At 42.1% G+C, this 5,620-nt stretch overlaps 1 pseudogene; it reads left to right on the top strand.

The window, feature by feature from the left end:
- Positions 1 to 405: 405 nt before the first annotated feature.
- On the top strand, positions 406 to 1,265 carry LOC138021024 (adenosine receptor A2a-like; annotated as a pseudogene).
- The last annotated feature ends 4,355 nt before the right edge of the window (positions 1,266 to 5,620 follow it).

Here is a 5,620-nt window from a genome sequence, read left to right as displayed (position 1 = left end):
GAAGCCTTACACTGAAATAATTAACTATAGCATGACAGTAACTGTGCCAAAGTAATTGAAAGACCAAAAGGACAGCAAACAACTATGGAAGAATTGTGTATTACGGTGAAGTTTGTTAGGGTATGTGTTTTTAATTTATGGTTAAAATTGACTCCCAAGAGAAAAAAAATTGAAAATGGGATTAATTCTATGTTGAGTGCTTCATGGACACGTCAGTTTCTTAACAACTGAGTTGCTGTCACGTTTTTCTAGCAACAAAAAGGCCGCAAAGATAATAATATTTGAATAAGTGAATTCAGGCCCTCTTTCACCGAACAACACAGCGATATGGCGGTTTATTAGCATCGATGCTATTTCAATTCAAATGCGTTCGCGTCTTATTTCAAGACGAAACCATCGTTTTCAATGGCTCATAACAATTCCTTCGATTTTCCGGCGTTCTGCTTCCATCTCCCAGATCCTTTCTTTCAGCAGGCTCATCTTCGCTATATAAGCAATTTAATCACTAGTGCTTTAAACGCATTTTTCGCGCCATTCGCGGTTATCGCTAACGTCTTGGTGTGTTTTGCCATAATTGTCAATCTATCGCTTCGCTCGCCATCGTGCCTCTTAATAGCATGTCCAGCTTTCTCGGATTCTCGTTAGCGGAATCGTACAACCGAGTTACATCGCTTATCGTCTCGGCGAAATTCACCAAGGTTACGTCAGATGCATGACCAGGATACTGTATGCGAAAGGTTTTTACATCTGCTATGGTGTCCTCTGTTACGACCTTGAGCGCAATCAGCTTAGAGCGCTCTCTGGCGCTTAGACTGCACTTTCGCTACAAAGGCCTCGTCACTGCCTTAAACGCGTTTTAACTGCGAAACGCATGGCTTCATCTCAACATTGCGCTCGCATCTCTACAGTTGGTACACAATGCAATCGCCCGAGGCCTGCACCTGTTTTCGTGTTGGCTTTCCTGATCATTGATCGTCGTTCACCACCATCGGCGTCAAATTATGAGACAACAGTTGCCCACTGTCTTCCTCTAACCATCATAATTTTAAAAAGCAAGTGAAGTTAGCAGTCGACATAGCTTACGTTGTTGGAATTTATTTCTTGTTCAATCTTTCTGTCCTTGTTGTTACAGCTTTGCACCAGCTAGTTATGGGTCATATAGACACCTACGATTACTACAGTTGGAGCGAACTGTTGCCTTTTTAAACTCATTTATAAATCCATTGGATTGTCTCTGGCGAGGAGGGGAAATTCGAGACTGTTAGGAAGCTTCTCGGAGATAGGCTCTGCAAGAAAGGCGATCCAGATAGCCCGAAATGCACACTTTATTTAATTTAGTTTCTCCTAAAAAAACACCGATGATACGCAGCCTAGTAACAATCCTTTCCAAAGCGCTGGTTCTAAAACAGGAAAGTTAAAAGTGTTTAACGAGCGAGTTAATTACATGATTGATAAAACAAAATACGTACAAACTTGAAACCGATAATTACAAACCTTATCGGTGATTTCTCCAAGCGTGGAGTAAGCGAAACGGCCCAACACACTAGTAGACGGCCCAGGAAAACTTGAAACTTATATAACTAAATGGTAAATTCGAACTCTCTACCACAAGACGTAGGGAAGCCAAAAAAAAAGAAAACCGCATGTGCTATATTATATATATCGAAACAGGCATAATGAGGGTTAATACGCCCCTCTGAGGCTAACGCCTTTGAATAGAAAAAAACGATTAATACAAGAACGAACAAATTACCATGAAAGAACTGCTAATGAGGCGCCTACAAAATATACAGTAACAAACGTCATCAACGTCATCATCATCATCATCATCGTCACACTGTTATTTTCAAAGAGTTAATTTCACTCCAGTGCTGGAGTGAAAAAGTGGAGTAAAATAAAGCGGAGTAAAATGTACTCCTAAGAGGAGTTAATGATTTCACTCCACTAAGAGTAATTTTTACTCATACCAGTTAATATTCAAAGGCAATGACTTTGCTAGAGTAAATTTACTCTCCCTACAGAGTAATATAAGATGCTGGAGTTAATTTTACTCCTATTTTTCGGAATCCTGAGTAAAGTCTACCCAACTTACTAATTCTACTTTCTGAGAAAAAAGTAGAAGAGATTTTACTCCTATATATGTATTTTTGTAGGGTAAACTTAAGTTTAGCCAGTCTAAGATGTGGAATTGGGGTTGTTTTATTTTTGTGATATCCACCGATTAATTCTTTGTTTTCAAGGAGTTGGAGTGAAAATGTGGAGTAAAACTAAAGGCAATAAATGTACGCCTCTTATTTAGTACTCCACTAATTAATCCTTTAACTCCCAATAGTGCCACTTATAGCTTTTACTCTGTCTAACGCCAGACGATTTTACTCGTCAATGGGGAACCCCACGGGGCTGAAAGGTTAACAACAGCTGGGTTCACTCAAAAACTATGTCCCCATTAACCCTTTAACTCCAATGAGTGCCACTTATAGATTTTACGCTCTCTAACGCCAAACGATTTTACTCGTCAATGGGGAACCCCACGGGGCTGAAAGGGTTAACAACAGCTGGATTCACTCAAAAACTATTCCCCGATTAGCCCTTTAACTCCAATAGTGCCACTTATAGATTTTACTCTGTCTAACGCAGACGATTTTACTCTTCAATGTGGAACCCCACGGGGCTGAAAGGGTTAACAACAGCTGGATTCACTCATACACTATGTCCCCATTATCCCTTTAACTCCCAATAGTGCCACTTATAGATTTTACTCTGTCTAACGCCAGACGATTTTACTCGTCAATGGGGAACCCCACGGGGCTGAAAGGGTTAACAACAGCTGGATTCACTCAAAAACTATGTCCCCCTTAACCCTTTAACTCCCAATAGTGCCACTTATAGATTTTACTCTCTCTAACGCCAGACGATTTTACTCGTCAATGGGGAACCCACAGGGCGGAAAGGGTTAACAACCGCTGGATTCACTCAAAAACTATGTCCCCATTAACCTTTAACTCCAATAGTGCCACTTATAGATTTTACGCTCTCTAACGCCAGGCGATTTTACCCGTCAATGGTGAACCCCACGGGGCTGAAAGGGTTAACAACAGCTGGATTCACTCAAAAACTATGTCCCGATTAGCCCTTTAACTCCCAATAGTGCCACTTATAGATTTTACTCTGTCTAACGCCACACGATTTTACTCGTCAATGGGGAACCCACGGGGCTGAAAGGGTTAACAACGCTGGATTCACTCAAAAACTATGTCCCATTAGTCCTTTAACTCCCAATAGTGCCACTTATAGATTTTACTCTGTCTAACGCCAGACGATTTGACTCCGTCAATGGGGAATCCCACGGGGCTGAAAGGGTTAACAACAGCTGGATTCACTCAAAAACTATGTTCCGTTAGCCCTTAACTCCCAATAGTGCCACTTATAGATTTTACTCTGTCTAACGCCACACGATTTTACTCGTCAATGGGGAACCCCACGGGGCTGAAAGGGTTAACAACCGCTGGATTCACTCAAAAACTAATGTCCCGATTAGCCCTTTAACTCCCAATAGTGCCACTTATAGATTTTACTCTGTCTAACGCCACAACGATTTTACTCGTCAATGGGGAATCCCACGGGGCTGAAAGGGTTAACAACAGCTGGATTCACTCAAAAACTATGTTCCCATTAGCCGGCTTTAACTCCAATAGTGCCACTTATAGATTTACTCTGTCTAACGCCAGACGATTTTTACTCGTCAATGGGGAACCCACGGGGCTGAAAGGGTTAACAACAGCTGGATTCACTCAAAAACTATGTCCCCATTAGCCCTTTAACCCAATAGTGCCACTTATAGATTTTACTCTCTCTAACGCCAGACGATTTTACTCGTCAATGGGGAACCCCACGGGGCTGAAAGGGTTAACAACAGCTGGATTCACTCAAAAACTATGTCCCCATTAGCCCTTTAACTCCCAATAGTGCCACTTATAGATTTTACTCTCTCTAACGCCAGACGATTTTACTCAGTCGTCAATGGGGAACCCCACGGGGCTGAAGGGTTAAGAGTAGAGTATATACTCCCAAGTCAACAGTTTTACAGATTAAAATCCTGTTAATAAAGGCCGGTATCCTCCACATTTTAGTGAGGGTTAATACGATGAGCCGCTCTGAATCTTGCTGGTTTTTCGTTTTTAATTTGGACGACCCGGTAATTAAAGTCGTTATCCTCGGCGATCTTGGATAACACAGTAGAGAACAGACTGGAAACTAGTGAGCCGTTTTTGGTCAGCAGTCACCGGTGCAGCCTTTTACTGATTTCGGCAATCTCGTACCCAGAGTCCTCGGGCTTCTTGGCCAGCGGGTGAGCGCCCGGAGAGACTCTGGGATAATCGATTTGAACTATATTTTTGATTGGCCGATTGCGTAGCAATGGCAGTCCGACAGGAAGTCGGTAAGTAATTCGGAAGCCCCAGAATTTGGAGGGACATTCAAAATCTAAAACTAGTTTCAGTGCTGTTTGATTTTTTTCTACCTCAGAAATATATAAATCACAAAAATAATAAAAACGACGAGGTTTGAACTATGTTTATACCGCACGGGAATTTCTCACGCTGCTAAAAAGTGATTACTGTTGCTGTTGCAAAAGTACCGTGGGAACATTACATCAGTCTCTTTGAGGCGGAATCCGTGGAATAAGGTCTTGTCGAAGCCTTCAGAATTACGGAAACATCAAATTGTAGAAGAGGACATTTGTGTCGTTTCCACAAAAATTTGTTGATCGTGTTGCTTGCACGATGGCATTCTCATTGCATTCTGAACGATGGAATGTACGCTGAAACACCAAAATTACACTCACCGAAAGTGTCAGAGGTTTCATCTTCACTTCCTCTTACAAGCAAGCCAATAATCATTTCTCCAGTTTCTTTGTGTGTAAGGCTAAAATTCTTGTTTCTCGAACACTTTCAACCCGCCGTTTTCTACTGTTAACGGTTTTCTTTTCTGCTTCCGTTAAACTCAGCCATACGTCATAAGGCCGGAACCCACGTTTTCTGGGAAAATGGAGTCGATTATCCCAGAGTCTCTCCGGGCGCTCACCCGCTGGCCAAAAAGCCTGAGGACTCTGGGTACGAGATTGTGATTTCGGCGGGTCTTTCGGCGGTTTTACTCGAGTTTGAATCAACGATCACAATTTGTTCTGACGAGTTTTTCGTTTGTTTACTCTTAAATGCTGATCCAAAGCAAGGAAATGCTTACAACAACTCAAGCAAAAGGTAAGCGTTAACTGAACCATGAACAGATACTATTTGATGCCTTAGGCCCGATTCAGACACTGCGTACTTAGAACTTCGACCGACACAAATTAACAAAGTACGTCTTTTGATTCAGAAGTCGAACTTAACTGGCCCCTCCACAGCAGTTCCAAAGCCATTACCAATGATCATGAAGTTCGGCACATGAACGTTCGACGTCTGAAATCAAAGCCGATCCACGGCCTGCTAAAGCCGAATTCCCGTCTAGGCCAGTTGAAAAGAACGCCTGAGCCATTCAATTAAAATAGCCGTTCTTATTGATTCAAACGTCGAACTTTTCATGTATTCAGTTCGGCTACATGAAAAGTATGGCGTCTGAATCG

Source organism: Montipora capricornis, chromosome 10, assembly GCF_036669925.1.
Source record: "Montipora capricornis isolate CH-2021 chromosome 10, ASM3666992v2, whole genome shotgun sequence".
Taxonomy (NCBI): domain Eukaryota; kingdom Metazoa; phylum Cnidaria; class Anthozoa; order Scleractinia; family Acroporidae; genus Montipora; species Montipora capricornis.
This window is presented reverse-complemented; position numbering and strand designations above follow the sequence as displayed.